The 17,953-nt window shown below is 44.5% G+C and overlaps 1 long non-coding RNA gene across 1 annotated transcript in view; it reads right to left on the minus strand.

Moving 5' to 3' along the window:
- The window catches only part of LOC117365212, a 41,924-nt gene extending 25,679 nt beyond the window's left edge, over positions 1 to 16,245 (minus strand). The window contains exon 1 of the long non-coding RNA XR_004540382.1: positions 15,554 to 16,245. This is a non-coding gene — a long non-coding RNA (uncharacterized LOC117365212). The remainder of the gene's footprint in view (positions 1 to 15,553) is intronic.
- Positions 16,246 to 17,953: the final 1,708 nt, after the last annotated feature.

Genomic DNA, 17,953 nt, shown 5'->3' on the forward strand with positions numbered 1-17,953 from the left:
ATTTAACACCGCTCGCTACACCACACCTACACACAACTCTAAGTTACCCTCTGCAAATGACTTAGCACTACACTTCGATTCGAAAATTAAAAACCTTAGAATTCATTGTTCAACAAACGATCCTAGTGATCATCCGATACCTATCACCCAAGGAAATGATACAATGGCAGACATGATCTGGAGCTCCTTTCAAGATTTAGAGTGGAACAATTAAAACAGACTATATAACAAATACTCTAAATCCTATTGCGTTCTGGACTCATGCCCCCCAGAAATCATGAAAGCGGCAACTTTAGTATTTAAACTATCGTTGATGCAATAATTGGCTCATAACCTAAAAACTGGGAAGTTCCTCTCTAATAATGGTCACATAATAATAACCCCAATTCTAAAAAATCAAAAAGAATCTTCAGCTATAATATCCAACTACAGACCAGTAGCATCCATTCCGTTTATTGTAAAAATTATGGAGGGATTGGTACACACCCAACTGATGGATTATCTGGATCAGTTCTCTCTCCTACATGAAACTCAATCCGGTTTTAGACCGTTATTCAGTACTGAGACAGTAATTGCGGCTATTTTAGACAATCTGTGCCTACTGTTTAGTAAGGGCCTTAATGCCCTGGTTATGCAATTCGATATGAGTTCTGCCTTTGATCTAGTAGACCACGGGAAACTGCTGCAATGCCTAGACGCCATTGGTATCAGGGACGAGGTGCTGAATTGGTTCTGTGGCTTCCTTATGTCCCGCACTTATCAAGTACGTTTTAATTATGAACTTTCAGATACCTGGAGCAATCCATCCGGTGTACCACAAGGGTCTCCGCTATCTCCATTGCTCTTCATCTACATGTCCTCACTAGGCACGCAGCTAACTCAGTTAGGGATAAAACTATTTAGTTATGCAGATGATTTTACGATCATCATCCCATTTGTTAATTCTATCTCTGAAACTATTCCTAAAGCTTCAGAAGCCATAAACGTGATGGAGTACTGGATGACAACCTTTAGGCTCAAACTTAATTCAGAAAAGACAACTTTCTTTGTTGCTTCGCCACATCCGCTTGACACCATATCACTACTATGATTCAATAATCTTAATTACCCTATCCAATCTACCATAAAGATACTAGGTGTAACTTTGGATCAGTGCCTAACCATGAGAGACCAGGTGGACTCCTTGATCAGAAAGGGATTTTTCACTTTCTGGAAACTCAGATCCATTAAAGCTTATTTCGATACAGCGGCATTCAGAACCCTAGTCCAATCCCTCGTACTGAGTCTACTTGATTACTGTAACATCGCCTATTTAGCAATTTCCCAAAAGAACATGCAGCGTTTACAATTAATGCAAAATGCAAGGTCAAACTGATCTTTGGGCTGAGGAAGTTTGACCACGTGACACCCTACTACCGGCAGCTGCATTGACTTCCAATGGAGGCGCGCGTAAAGTTTAAATTTGCCTGCTTCTGCTTCAAAGCACTACACGGACTTGCCCCTAATTATATAACTGACCTTTTCGTCTTCTCAGCCAACAGACACAAGAGAAGCTCACATTCCAACTTCGTTTCCCCCCCAGTGAGAGGTTGTAAACTGAAAAAACACCATGAACATCTTCTCTCACACCAAGCAGGATCATGGGGTAAAGACCTAGAACAATTGCTTTCGCCCACGACTTATGAGGAATTTAGGAAACGTCTCAAAAAAACACACCTGTTCCTAAAGTATCTAGAAAACTGATCCTCTCTTCTCTCTCCCCTCTATAGCGATTAACTTGTTATATTGATCACTCTCTCCTCAAAAATGGATTTCCTGTCCTATTAACCCTCTTTCTACCTCCCCTCTTAAAGTCAATCAATTTGTACCTTTGCTTAATCTTTGTAAACCGCATAGAACTTCACGGTATTGCGGTATATAAGCTGTTATTATTATTATTATTATTATATACTCTACACAACACAAATCTTTTGCAGACCTCACAAAATATTCATAATTTACTCATTGCAGATCTGCTCTTTCCCCCTCAGTTGTGGATATGGGAATTTTTCAGTCCACTGCAATCAGTGTAGATCTGATTGCAGTGGACCTGGTCAGTACACTGTAGTCATCATTTGATCAGTCTATTGATCAACTGCTCTTCCAACTGAGTAAAGAACAGGTGTCGTCTTTCTCCAGGTAATTTGCTGTTCTAAGCAGAATGATTTCTCACCCACAAACAGAATAGCTAACAATCAAACCGAAAAGTATTGTTATTATTAGGATTTTATATACCGCCTATCAAGGTTATCTAAGCGGTTTTTACAATCAGGTACTCAAGCATTTTCCCTATCTGTCCCGGTGGGCTCACAATCTATCTAACGTACCTGGGGCTATGGAGGATTAAGTGACTTGCCCAGGGTCACATGGAGCAGCGCGGGGTTTGAACCCACAACCCCAGGGTGCTGAGGCTGTAGCTTCAACCACTGTGCCACACACTCACTCCACATCTACTGATTACCTTTTTCTTTTGCCATTCTAAATTGTCGTAATCAGTGGCATAGTAAGGGGGTGGGGTGGCAAGGGCGCTGTCTTGGTGGTGGCGCTGGCACCTGTCCTCCTCTCTGATCCCCTGCTCCTTCCCAGCCCCCCCATTGCCCGCCCCTTCCCTTCCCCTCTTTAATATTCCGAGCGTAAGCAGGAAGCCCAACATGCTGCTCGCATCGGCGTCAACTCTTCCTCTGACACCACTTCCTGGACCCATGCCTAGGAAATGATATCAGAGGAAGAGCCGACACTGGCATGGTTGGAGTTGCTATTTCGCTCCGGGAACATTAAAAAGATACAGGAGAAGGGAAGGGGTGTGCACGAGCGGCAGGACAGGGCGGGGAAGGAGCGGATGGGGGTGGGGGCAGAGAAGAGGTTTGGGGAGGGGCACCATCAGCTCACCCTTGCTATGCCACTTGTCATAATCTCCCTAATTCTATAAACTTGCATGTGCAGTTGTACATTTGGTGCACACTTATGCATGCAGGTTATAGAGTACTAGTAGTTATGGGGCTCATAAACAAAACTTAAACACGTCCAGAAAACCCGTCCAAGTCAGCACTTGGTCATCCTAAGTGACAGGTCATCCACGTGTCAATAATTGAAACGGCTTGTTGGACGTATCCAGGGACATTTTAGACCTCTGAATTTTGCTGTGCACCCAAAGCTGAAAGGAGCTTACCTCCACATGCTGCTTCTCCACTTCCAACATGCATGCATGCAGCTCATAGTTGTGGAGGGAAAAAGAAAAGCCCCAGAAAGACACTGCGATCAGAGCAATGCTCAAAGAATAAAGGTAGAAAACAACAGTTCCCCCCCCCCCACACACCCGTGAATGTATTAATTGTAATTTGTCAGCTTTAGTAAATGTTCAATTCTGATGTTTTGCATTTCAGTTTGAATTTCTATTAATTTAATTTAATATGGTGTCTTATATACTGCTAAATCTCCCTAAGGATTTAAAGCGATTTACAAAACAATTAAATTGACTTAAGTAATGGCCCAAAATTTAACCAGGTACTTTGAATTTCCCTCTCTGTCTCAAAAGGCTCACAATCTAACACAATAAATTCAATACTATGGGTGCACAAAAGGCACAACAGAAGGGGAAACTTCAATATCATAGAACCCCAAAGAAAAATCCTAAAAACAAAAGCAGGAAAAAATAGCAAAATTAAACAAGCCCAACAAAAATAAAGCAAAAATAAAATAAAAATAAACCCCAGTCATCCTCACTACCCTCAGTCTCAGAATTTGTACATAGGTCTGATGTATTTGTTTTTTGCAGGGTTTGATTATTGGAGATTTGAAGACATTCTCTCCACCCCACCCCCTCCAACCCATATCCACAACCTTGGGTGAGCTGCCATGTTTGTCATCACCTCGTATAAATACACTTTAATATGTATGTAAACTTGTAACCCGTTCTGAGCTCTCCTGGGAGGACAGAATATAAAACCAAATCAATTAATTAATTAAGTTAGTCCATAGAATAGTGCTACTCCTTGGGTTTTGGCCAGGTACTAGGTACCTGGATTGGCCACCGTGAGTACAGGTTACTGGGCTTGATGGATCGTTAGTCTGACTCAGTAAGGCTATTCTTATGTTTTTAATAAAAGGTTACGTGTGGACCTTTGTTTTTACTATAATAGTTCAAATTTTTTATATTGCTATGTGGATCTGACCAGTGAAATATAACATATAGACCGCATCCTCTCACTCGTTATACATACCGGCAAAGTCTCCTGATGATCCAATTTGGAGAGAAGGCTCAGAGAATAAGGACAAACTTAAGTAAAATGTGCTATTCATACTACCATATGAATCATCTATAGTGCTACTAGACATACACAGTGCTGTACATCAAAACACAGTAGAGATCGATCCTGCTTAAAAGAGTTTACATCAGTCAAGAGAGACAAACTGGACAAGAAGGTGTATCAACGCACTGTGCTCTGGTGGTGGAATTACAGAGCGAGTGATAAGTGATATTGGTACTTAGAAGGTGGGTTGGAGCTTGGAATTGAAAGCATCTTCAAAGAAGTGGGCTTTGAGTTTGGATTTGAATACTGTCAAAGATGGAACCTGCCATATTGAGTCAGGCAGTTTGTTCCAGGCATACGGTGCAGCAAGATAGAAGGGACGGAGTCTGGAGTTGGCTGTAGAGGAGAAGGGTACAGATAAGAGAGACTGGGGGCGTGGGGTTTGGGGGTGGGGAAAAGATAAGAGAGGAGAGATACTGAGGAGCTGCAGAGCAAATACACTTGTAGGTCAGTAAGAAGAGTTTGAACAGTATGCAGAAATGGATAGAGAGCTACATTTATACTGTATTTGGTACCTTATGTTGTGTACGCAAATGAATGTGCACAGCCAATAATTGGCAATTGACTCCTCATAATTTACACTAATTGCCACTAATTAGAAGCTGAGTGCACAACTTGGTCACATATTCTTTCAAGTTGAATCTGAAAAGGAGTGGCCAGGGGAGAAGCTTGGGCAGATTGTGGATGTTCCTAAAATTTATTCATACTGTGATAGAATATGACTGATATGAACACAAGTTAGGCTCCGGTAATTACTACATTCCTGGTTTTCCTTAGCCTAAATGAGTGCACCTAAAATTTGTGCCATGTTACATCGAATATACCCCAAAATGTATAAAAGATGAGCTATTTATCACTGGTTCCATTTTATGCTATGGGTTTCTCTTTACTAATAATGTGCATTAAAGGGATAATAATGCACTTCAGCAAATCTATGAATGTGTTGTTTTTTTCAGTGTTCATTCTTCCCCTCCTATTCCAGAAACATCTGTATCTTTATCCTCCTACAGTATGTTGGAGTATATTGATTCTTCCCAGGGGAACATGACAGTTTTTCAAAAAAATATCATTATTTGGCAGCCATTCATGACAGTTTTAAACTTAGATCTCATATACTCAAGCATATAGTGCTAGGCAGTGAACCATAGCCTAAGTCCCGCTCTTAAAAATAAACAGTAAAATGCAGGATCATGCACTTGGGCTGCAAAAATCCAGGAGAATGGTATAAACTAATCTTGGGTTTATGAGTTGTGCTATGCTTACAGAGGTTCAAGGTGACTTGCAGTACAGTTGAAGAATTAGATATGAAATACAAAACAGGTAAGGATAGTTGTTACAGTTCAACGATGCATTAGAGATATATTAAGACCTTTTGGAATCTTTGAGATAGAGATCGCCTTATTAAGCAATTAAAGAGGTAGTTTAGTACAATTCCGTGGATCTGCTGAAGGTACATTGAAAGAACATTAAGGGGAGATTATTTACAACAAGAGAGCTAGAGGATTCAGAGAAAGGAGTCATGAGGTAGATAGTGTCTGTTGCAGTCATTAGCTAGAGGCTAGCTGAACACTTGATTCCATGGTGGTATTAGGAAGAAGAAAAGTTGGTATGCCAGTTTCTCTGGGAGTCTGTTATGTTTAAGTCTTTTGGGTGAAGATGGATGTCGAGTTCAGGAAGCAAAGTACCTCTGTGCATGGAAGAAGAGCGGGGCTTGGGGATGATCACAATCATCACTGAAATACGGGAAATATACACCAAACTGAAACTTTAAAAGGATCAAAATGTATCGAATCTAATCCCATACAAATTTAGCCCAAAATTAAATCGCTAGGAGTCATCCTAGACAAAGACCTCAACTACCACGATCAAATTAGTGCACTAACTCATAAATGTTTCTACAAACTCAGACTAATTCACTCAATAACATCCGTCTATGAGTGAATTAGTCTGAGTTTGTAGAAACATTTATGAGTTAGTGCACTAATTTGATCATGGTAGTTGAGGTCTTTGTCTAGGATGACTCCTAGCGATTTAATTTTGGGCTAAATTTGTATGGGATTAGATTCGATACATTTTGATCCTTTTAAAGTTTCTTTGTTATTAGCTGGGAATAGTATGCCTCGCGATTTAGCTACTTTTAGGGATAGTTTATTGATTCTGAGCCATGAGCTGATACTGTCCAGTTTGGTGTATATTTCCCGTATTTCAGTGATGATTGTGGGGTTGATAGGGTGCAGTAGTTGGATGTCATCAGCGTAAGCGAAGACGGTAAATCCAATGGATTGCACTAAGGTCAGAAGTGGGGCTAGGAAGATGTTAAAAGTAGTGGAGAGAGGATTGAACCTTGTGGGACGCCATAAGTCTGGATAATTGGAGATGAGGCATTCATATTCTGAATCTAGCCAGCAAATGTCACTGTCGTTTGATAGCTAGGGCTGCTTTCTACTATTTCTGTGGCATCCCCAGAAGAGGCCAAACTTGGGAACCGATTCTAAGTCTTCCCTTTTGGTGTGCAATGCATTGCTGATGAGCCATGAGCCAACCAAATTAGCAAACTAGATGCACATCTCCTTACAAGAGGCATAAAGAGATATGGGTGACTAAAATTACGTCAGGTGTACACCTGGCTGGGCCTCCACGTGTGCGGATCGCCGGACTTGATGGACCGAAGGTCTGATCCGGAGATGGCAGTACTTATGTTCTTATGATTGTATCTGATGATATCAGGCTTGCAAAACAAGTAGAAAAGGCAATGGTCAAGGCTAAACTAAATCTTAAGTTTATATACCATGGCCACTCCATAATTATAGAGCTCGGCACGGTTTACAAGAGCTTAAGGAAGATGCTTGGGTGCATAATGAGAGGAATGGCCAGTAGGAAAAGGGAGGTGATAATGCTGTTGTATAAGTCTCTGGTGAGGCCTCATTTAGAATATTGTGTACAATTTTGGAAATCATACCTTCAAAAAGATATAATAGGATTGAGTTGATTCAGAGGGCTGCTACAAAATTCGTTAGTGGTCTTTGTCATTAATTGTATGGGGATAGAGTTAGATATTTTAATATGTATAAACTGGAGGAAAGATGGGAGAAAGGGGGGTATGATACAGATGTTTAAATATCTCTGTGGTGTTAATGTATAGGAGGCGAGTCTTTTTCAAATGAAGGAAAACTCCAGAAGGAGAGGGCATAGGATGAAGTTAAATGGTGATAGGTTCAAGAGTAATGTAAGAAAATACTTCTTTACAAAAAGGATGGTAGATGTGTGGAATAGTCTCATGACGGAGATAGTGCAGATGAAGACTGTATCTGAATTCAAAGATAGCATGAGACAGGCATATGGGATCTCTTTGGGAAAGGAGGAGATAGCGGATGTGTGGATGGGAAGACTGGATGGGTCATTTGGCCTTTATCTGCCATCATGTTTCTATGTTTCTGTGTTAGACATCTGGCCTAGCATCCTCAACATCTAACCAGCTGATACTTGCTAACTCTCCTGAACTTTCTCCATAGTGAAAATCAAGCTGGTTATCCTTTGCTGTAGAAGAGAGGCAGTTTCCTGAGTCATGTTTAGAAAGGCTCCTATGAATCCCAATTTTTTTGTGTTGAATCTAAATATGACTAGGGATAATTTATGATGAACCCTAGTCTAACACCTGAATGACTGAACAAACAGATCTTTCTGCTCCTTTCTAAACAGCATGACAAACCAGTCATCCAAATAGAGAAACACATATACTTCCAGTTTGCCTAGATATGCTGTGTTGACTGTTAAACATTTTAACACTCAAAGTGCTGACATGAGGCTACATGGTGATGGATTACAGATACGTCCTGTGAGTTGGAAGTATCCTTCAGATCCAAAAAACAAAGCAAAGCTTCCTTTTTGCATGACTGGAATAAGGGAATCTGAGGAAACCATTCTGAACTTTTGCTTTGTGAGATATATGTTCAGAGCCTTTAGGTCTAAGATTAGGCAATATTCTCCTGACTTTTTTGTTATCAGGATATACTTGAAATAAAACCTTTGCCCTTTTTTCCATGGTGGAACAGGTTCAACTTCATTGGCCTGTAAGAGAGAAGAGAGTTCCTTTATTAGTATTTCCTGAGGCTGAAAGCATAATCTTGGTGCTCTTGGTGGGCAATATGGAGTCTGATCAGCCACTGAAGATGGTATCCACCTATCCCAGGTTCTACATTGTACTTACTTAGCCAATTAAAGCACCTTTTGAGGCACTAGATATTGCCACTTGAAGTACCTGATCTGGAAGGTCTTACTTTCATGGCAGTTACTTTGGCATGCAAATCCTACACTCTGGTTGTCCTGAGTAGGCCTGCTCTTACTATTGAAAGCTAAGCAAAGTCAGGCCTGGATAGTATCTGGATAGGAGACCACCTGGGAATATCAGGTACTGTAGGCTGAGGGGCCCTATGTTGAGCAACAGTGACATAGTGGAGCTGTACATTGCACAGGAGAAGGCAATGGCAAACCATTCCTGTACTCTGCCATGAAACATCACAGGGTTGATTTCTCACTTTGGCATGCACAATTAGTGAGCCCCAGGCCTAGTAACTAATCTAATATATACTATGTTCTAATAGTCAAGTGATTCTTTGAGTCTATCCAAAGCTCCTTCCATGGATTGTGTTTAGAGTTCCACCTTAATCAGTCAATAGTCCTTCCAACCTTTTCCACTAAACCACATGCCTACAAAGGTGAAGTGCACTGCACACTGTGAACTGCAAGACAGCTTTGGCTTTCTATCTGGAGTAGACTACAGCCCATAGAAAGTCCATCCAGCTTTTTATTTCTGTTTTTAGATCCCAGGTTATAAGGGGGGCATTTGTTTGCAAAAATATTTAGTCTCTCTACTATAGGGAGGCCATCCAGGATAGATGCAAGAACTATGGCCATGTCCTCATGAAAGCAGTCAAAATCCTGTCTCTGGTTTTGGCAGAGATGCATGCTGAGACTTTAGGACCCTCTCCTGTCTTGCCTTTAAAGAATGATAATCTTGGTGAGAGTGGGAAGAGAGGAAAAGAGTAGGATCCTATGAGAGTAATAGGACTTCTGTTACCCTCTATTCTGATATCTCTTGGATGAGGAGGCTGGATTGTAAGTAGTCCTGGAAAGGCTCTTAAGGATGTCACTCTGCTGCTTGGTTAGGGAAACATTTCTTGAACTTTGAAGAGATTCCCTCCAGGTCAAAGCATAGCACATCAGCAAGCTTATCCTGTACATCTTGTCTGAAATGTGATGCCTACAGCCAAGTGAATCTGCAAATACCAATCTCTATAATTAAAGATATTGATGACATTTTGAAAATATTATTTCACGTGCACTATGTATGTTCCACATTCCTTCCCTTTGACTTGTAGCGAGCAGAGTTCATCAGACTTATTGCTAGGAAGTGTCTCAACATCCATCAGATCTGGTACGAGATGATAGCACATAACTTTAAAAAAATATTTTCCCAAAAGATTCCATAAAACTGACCAACTTAGTAACAGGGAGTACAGAGAGAGGGGTCACTAACATTCTCGTGGCGTAGTAAGGGTGAGCGGCGTCCAAGGCAGTGGCGCCCCTCTCCTGCCCTCTTTCCCGCCTTACCTGCTGCACACACATGCCCCTTCCCTGTACCTTATTAACTTCAGTTTGAGCAGCCACCAACTTGCTTCCGGCATCAGCTTTGTCGATCTTTCTAAAGTCATTTCCTAGGCACGGGTCCCAGAAGTGACGTCAGAGAGAGCGCCAAAGCTAACATAGGAGGCAAGTTGGTGGCTGTTCATGCTGAAATTAAAAAGGTATGGGAGAAGGGAAGGGGCACACGATGGCAGGAGGAGGAGTGGGAAGGGGGCGGAGAGGAGAAGGGATGCCATGGCCTTAGGAAGCCCACTCCCAGGGCAAACCGTACCCCTCCGCTCCATACCTCCTTACTATGCCACTGTGTATATCCTTCAAGATCCTGTGAGCAAACATTATCACAACCTCCTTTGTGCCATCTCCCATGTAAAATCGATGAAAGACAGTTCCCCTAATGGGGATTTATATCTCTCATGTGCAGGGGAGGGATCTGAAGGGAGTCCAATGGACCTCTCATCTGAGAAGCTCTCTGGTTCCTCTTCAGGCTCTTAGAAGCGCTCTTTCTCAGACTAAAGAAAAAATAACTCAGTTGGAGAAGTCTGAGTTTCTGCCTGTCTCTGACTCCTGAGGAAATGGCCAAGCTGTCTACTGTAATGATTTCTGGTGTCTCAGTGAAGCTTCCTCCCATGATGCACAGGAAATGGACACTAATGTTGCTGACCTTGACTCCAAGCCCCCTTCAAACCTTAGCATTGATTAATATATTTTAGGCAGGACATGGGCAGTTTCAGCTAGACCAGTGTTCTTCAACCTTTTTACACCCGTGGACCGGCAGAAATAAAATAATTATTTTGTGGACCGGCAAACTACTAAGACCGAAATAAAAAAACACATTTTCGCCCCATCTCCGCAAGCTCGGTCCCCACAAACCATCTGATCCCATCTGCACAAGCCTCAGTTATGATTTTATATTGAACGTATTTTATTAAAGTATAAAAAGAAACAATATTCTGTACAATTGTCATTTTATAAATATTCAGAGCAAGGACCAACAAAACCCCTGTCTCCCCTCCCCTTCACATATATCCCCTCTACTATCAAGAAAACGGAACAAGCCAAATTATTACAGAATGCTACACAGAAATATCATGCTAACAGAATACTGCAGTCACACATGATAGGAATAGTGTTAGGCTTTGCAGTCCCCAGTTATGTCTCTAGCAGGATATATATTTCAAATCTGATATATTGTAATGACAGAATAGAAATAAAATGTTTTTTTCTACATTTTGTGGTCTCTGCTTTCATCTTCTTTCCACTCTTCCTTCCAGCGTCTGCCCGTTCCATCCACTGTCTGGCCTCTCCCCCTTCCATATGTATCTGACTTCTTTCTATGCCCCTCTCCCCTTTCCATCCAGCCTGTGCCTCCTCTCTCCTTTTTACATCTTTCATTCCAGCTTCACTGCTTTCTTCATTTTTATCTCTCCTACACCAGATCTAGCATCTTTACCCCTCTCTCATTTCTCTGCTGACCCTCTTTCCAGCATCAATCTCTCTCTACTTTCTCATTCCTCTGTCTCTCCCCTTTCCCTCATCTGATCTCCATTCCACCCTGATCCCCTTCCCCTCCTGTAATCTCCCTGCCAGCTGTTTCTTTCCTTTTTCCCTTCTCCCTTCCCTCCTTCCCCCTATCCAACATTAACTCTCTTCCTATCCCTTTCCCTCCTCCCCTCCCAGTAGCATCTCTCCTTCTACCTCCCTCCAGGTCCAGTAGTAGATCTCCCTTTATCCAGCAGCTTCCTAGCTTCCAACAGTGGCTTCCTCTCCTTCCAGCAGCTCTCAGTACTTGCCTGCAGCAGTGATTTACTTAGGCAGCCTTGGGTCCGTTGCCGCCTCTGAGGAAAGAGGAAGTTGCCAAAGTGAATCACTGCCCTGGTAAGTACAGAGCTGCTAAGAGAGGAGACAGCCACTGTTGAAGGCTCCCTGCACATTCGCGACCCCCCCCCCCCCCAAGCCGGCAAAAACAGCTTTGCACTGCAGGCCCTGCCGCCCAAGACGAGCCGGAGGCCCCTACCTGCCGCATCCTGCACGTGGACAGACTCTCAGCACAAACACTGCTGATGGCCCCAATCGAAACGCTGACCTCCCCGCACACGCTGACCATCTCCTCTCTGCCTGCACTTTCCCCGCGGCCCTCTTCGGCGACTCGGCAGGGGCAGCGATCAAGACAGGCTGCCAATATCGGGATCTTTCCTTTCTGAGTCCCGCCTATTTTGTTTCAACTTCCTGTTTCTACATAGGCGAGACTCACAGAGGGAATGCCCGACGTCGGCAGCCTGTCTTGATCGCCCAAGGCTGGGAGGAACAGAAGATTTCTGCGAACACCACCGGGGCAGGAAATTTAACAGCGTCCATCTCGCCGGTCTTGCGCGGACCGGCAGGAATTTTCTGCGGACCGGCGGTTGAAGAACTGTGAGCTAGACCACTCCAGCTGCAGCACTGCATTGAGGGAATAAGCACTCCACCTGTTCCTCACAATTTTGAATAAATTTTTTCTTTGAAGGCTGCAATCGGCAAAAGTGGAGGCATCAGGGCAGGAGTAATAATGTTTAAATGTGAACTGAAAATCTTCCTGTTCCTGGACATCTTTGGTCATAAAGCTACCACTTTGCCCACTGCCACTATGGGTTATTGGTGCTGGGAACAACTGCTCAATCTGCCTTTCAGCTCTCTCTTGTCTGTACTATAACCTTTCCGATATATCATATTATATATTTGGAAGCCCTTTTTGGAATAGGTCATCTAAATCTGACTTGGATGTTTTCTACTAGATGTCCAAAGTCAGCAGTAGGAAAATGGCCATTTTCAAAAGATGAAATGCTGGAGGTCCAAAATTATTTTTATTTTAAATCACCTACTTGTACATCTTGGCCGCCAGAAAGTCTAGGCCGCCAGGATGTCCAATTTTATCTGCCATTTTTGACCACAAAACCGTCATGAGGTACTTTGTCAAATGTCTTTTGAAAATCCAAATACATCAGGGATGCCCACACTTTTTGGGCTTGGAAGCTACTTTTTAAAATGACCAAGTCAAAATGATCTACCAACAATAAAATTTTAAAAAACACAAAGCACACTGTACGCAGAGAAAATGTTAATTATCATTTGTATTGGGGGGGGTCAGAGGTCAAGGCAGATAACTTTAAAATATGCAATGTCACCTCAGTAACAACAATACAAAAATAGACAAATATACCCCCTCCCTTTTTACTAAACCGCGATAACGGTTTTTAGTGCAGAGAGCTGTGCTGAATGCCCTGCGCTGCTCTCGACGCTCAAAGGCTCCCTGCGCTAAAAAACGCTATTGCGGTTTAGTAAAAGGGGGCCATAGTGCAAAATATAGACAGCAGATATAAATTCTCAGAATGGACACATTTTGATCACTAAATTGAAAATAAAATCATTTGACAGGTCACCATCTTGCACACAAATTGTCACATGGAGTGGCATGTACACACATCTGTTCAAGCGCTAGAACGCCAGTCTATGCACTATCAGTACCACTATTAATGTGCAGAATGGCTACCAAGCAGCTGCACAGGTACATGGACATGCAGCTCAAGTGCTTCTACAATTTTTTTTGTGCACAGATCCATGTCTTCCCATAGTCCAGTACTTTATACTTGTAACTAGCATACCTCCCACCTCCTACCCAAACCTGTCCCAGGGGTCCATAGGCCAGTCAGGTCCCCAGGATATTCATAATGAACATGCATGAGAGAGATCTGCATGCCTAATGAAAATGCATGAGAGATTTGCATACAATGGAGATGACAGACGTGCAAATCTCTCACATGCATACCCATCAGAGATAGCATGAAAACCGGAGTGGTCCGCGGACCTCCTTGAACACCCCTTCTCTAAAACGTAGTAGATCCTTATGCTCACAATACAAAGAAATAGGCATGATATCATTATTGCTAACACAAAATTCTAAGCTGCTGTGTGCGTTTTGGTCTTCTGTGTACTTCTGTGCATCTGTGTAGAATAGCCAATAGCCTTATTATCATGGATTTAAATGTGCTGGTGTATGCACTAAGCTTTGTGCATGATTTGCTTGTGCTTTTTACATATTTGCACACAAAATTGTTGATTAAAGCCTAGCAAGCTTGTGGGAAAAGCCTAGTACACTTTACTGCATTGGCAAAAATCATTGGGAACACATGCAACATCCCCCGGATGTCTGGCATCTTTCCTTTTTTTGTCTCCCTCCACAGATCCACCTTTTCTTAACTACCCTTTCATCCAGCAGCTCTCCCTCCTTCCCCACCACCCCAGGGTCCACCATCTCTCCCTTTCTTTTCCCAACTACCCTCCTAATCAGTATCTCTACCCCCCTCCACACCATCCCTCGTGTCCAACTTCTCTCCTTTTCTGTTCCTTCCCTCCCTAAAACCCATGTCCATCACCTCTCTCTCCTCTATTTTCAGACCCATTATTTCTTCCCACCCAAAGTCCGGCATATTTACATCTCTTTGAACCCCTCCCCCTTCTCTCTATGTACTTCTACACCAGGGCCCCCTCCCCTGAAGGCCTGTCCCCCCCTTAAAGGTCTGCATCCCACCCCTGAAGGCCTGTCCCCCCCTTGAAGGCCTGCACCCCCCCTGAAGGCCTGCACCCCCTAAGGCCTGTCCCCCCTTGAAGGCCTGCCTGCCTGTTCCCCTTGAAGGCCTGCCCCCCCCTGAAGGCCTGTCCCCCCTGAAGGCCTGCACCCCCCCGAAGGCCTGCACCCCCCCGAAGGCCTACACCCCCCTCGAAGGCCTGTCCCCCCCTTGAAGGCCTGCCTGCCTGTTCCCCTTGAAGGCCTGCACCCCCTGAAGGCCTTTCCCCCTCCCCCCTGAAGGTCTTTCCCCCGAAGGCCTGCACCCCCCAAAGGCCTACACCCCTCTCGAAGGCCTGCCCCCCCTGAAGGCCTGCCCCCCCTTGAAGGCCTGCACCTCCCCTGAAGACCTACACCCTCTCGAAGGCCTTTCCCCCCTTGAAGGCCTGTCCTCCCCTTGAAGGCCTGTGCCCTCCCTTGAAGGCCTGTCCCCCCCGCCCGAAGGTCTGCACCCCTCCCCTGAAGGCCTGCCTGTCCCCCTTGAAGGCCTGTCCCCCTGAAGGCCTGTCTCCCCCCCCCTCCACAAGGTCTGCCTGCCCGCCCCACCCTGAATGCCTGCTGACCCCCCCCACTACCTCGAAGGACCGCTCGGCCCCCCACCATGAAGCACTGCTCATTTCCCCGGCCTCCCCGCTTCATTTCTCTGTGGAAACAGCCTACAGCAAGATCGTGCGATGCCAGCGATCTTTGCTTGCTTCGGCTGTTTCCTCCGGGACCGTGGCGGAGGAAACAGCCGAAGCAGGCAAAGATCGCTGGCATCGTGATCTTGCTGCAGGCTGTTTCCAGGCGCGACACCAGGCGCAGGGGGGGGGGAGAACCGGACCGGACCGGGAGCATCCCCTCAGGGCTTGGCACCCGGGGCTTGGCACCCGGGGCGGACCTCCCCCCACACCCCCCCCTTGGTACGCCACTGACCTTGTGTATTGACCTGAGAACTAATAGAGGAACAGTGAGAACATACCATGGACATAGCTTTTTTGAGCCTGTAGTCCATGGTAGCAATTGCTTTCCATAAATCCTCCTTATTAACTTTAGCAGGCTTAATTAACTCTCCAAACTGTTCATCTAGAGAGGGTAAGGTCTCACTAGCTTCTGCATTGGGCACTGTTGGTCGAACTTCAGCGGGTGCCTGCCACTCCAGTTCCTCTGCTCTCACTGCTCTTCCGGGGCTCACCAGCTGTGTTTCTGTACTAACAAACTGAATTGCCTCCTCCTCTGCATTGCACCCACCCCCAGGCTGGAGAGGAACCTGTCACTGGATCGGACTTAATGAAGCTCAATCAAAACTGAGGTTCGCTGAGGAAATCGGCGTCCCTCCCAAAGTCTGGGCGTCTCCTGTAGCTGCCACGTTATCCCAGCGTCCGGTGTCATTTGTATCAGATTTCTGGTATTTCCGACCGCCGGAGGTCCAGATTGAGAGGCACCCTTCCTCTTCCTCATATCGAAAGCGTGTTCAAAACAACATGTAGGTTCATGAAAATGGCAAATTCGCTACCAAAAAATATCGAGTGGTAAAACCAGGTAAATATCCACGCCGCGATGAAGCTTAACTCTGCCAAACAGTGGGGAGAGGAATGATTAGGCGGCGGTAACGCGGAGCTCAGCAGCACACATCTATCCTTGCAGCCATCTTGGATCATCTCCCTGATTATGTCTCTCTTTATGTTTTATATACTCTGGTTAGAGAACTTCATGTCTAAATTATCCAATTGAAAACCTATAATAAAAAGTACCTTAACACCAAGTTTTGTAATAATCTAAACAGTTACGAAAACATTGTGAGGTACTAAATGAAAAACACATTGAGTTCAAGCTATAAGTGCATTTAATATCCTCTATGGAGACATTGGCGTAGCGAAGGTGAGTGGTACCCCTCCCCACCCTCTTCCCCACACACCCCTCCCCTATACCTTTTTAACTTTGGTGCAAACAGCCACCAACTTGCTGCCTGTGTTGGTGCTCTCTATAACATCCCTTCCTAGGTGGAGGTCACGGAAATGACATCAGAGACCGCACCGAAGACAACGCAAGCAGCAATTTGGTAGTTGCTCATGCCGAAGTTAAAAAGGTACAGGAGAAGGGAAGGGGTGCGCACACGGCAAGGGCAGGAGCGGGAAGAGGGCGGAGAGGAGGATGGGTGCCAGTGCCCCAAGCATGCCCCAAGCCCCAGACTGGAACCCCCCCCCCATTATCTCCCTTACTATGCCAGTGTATGGAGATACTTCTGACAGCTTCCTCAGATTCACTGAATTATTAGGCAGATTGATAGGACACTGCAACTCTATCATTGCCATCCTTGAAAGGCATAAAATACAAAAAAAAACACTGCAAATCTTTTAACTATCCGATTGTAGAAGTTTGAAACTCACTTCCTGCCAAGATCTGAGTTACCAAAGTGTACGAGGATCAATTGAAAAGTTTCCAGCCTGACCATGAAAGAGCAACATTAGCATCACAGTTGGTGCTAACAGAACAGACATCTATGGCAAGATATTTAAGTCAGTCTGATTTCTAGTTTTGTCTTGTCACCCTTTTGACATGAACTTTATATATAATGGACAAAATTGAGTATTGCACTGTGATAAAACTCCTTCATATGAATGGAAAATCGTCTTCTGAAATAAAATCTGAGTTAGACGAAGTGTAAGGTGATGCGTCTCCTTCATTTTCAATGGGCTACTGAGTTTAAATGTGACCATACAAACATTGTTGATGAAGAACACTCTGGATGTCCTAAAACAGCAACACCCGACAAACTGGTTGATGAAGTTCACCGAATCGTGATGGAAGATCACTGATTGACCCTAAATGAGATAGTAGAGACTGCTTGCATTTCATCAGAATGTGTACACACACCATCCTACATGAATATTTATGCATGAATAGGTAGGGTTACCAGACATCCGGATTTCCCCGGACAGGTCCTCCTTTTGAGGACATGTCCAGGGGTCTGTATGGCTTTTCAAGGTGTCAGGTCAAAAGCGCGCCGTGACAAAGGCGCGCCCAGAAAATTGAGCGCAGCGCAGAGGCGTGCGCCGCTCTAAATTACTGTTTTTGGGGCTCCGACAGGGGGGTGTGGGGGGAACACCCCCACTTTACTTAATAGACATCGCGCCGCATTGTGGGGGTGTTGTGGGGGGTTGTAACCCCCCACATTTTACTGAAAACTTAACTTTTTCCCTGTTTTTAGGGAAAAAGTTCAGTTTACAGTAAAATGTGGAGGGTTACAATCCCCCAAACCCCCCATAACGCCGGCGCGATGTCTATTAAGTAAACTGGGGGGGTTCCTCAACAAAACCCCCCGTCGGAGCCCCTAAAAACTGTAATTTTGTGCGGTGCGCACCTCCGCGCTGCACTCAAT

The sequence above is a fragment of the Geotrypetes seraphini genome, chromosome 1, assembly GCF_902459505.1.
Source record: "Geotrypetes seraphini chromosome 1, aGeoSer1.1, whole genome shotgun sequence".
NCBI classification, from domain to species: domain Eukaryota; kingdom Metazoa; phylum Chordata; class Amphibia; order Gymnophiona; family Dermophiidae; genus Geotrypetes; species Geotrypetes seraphini.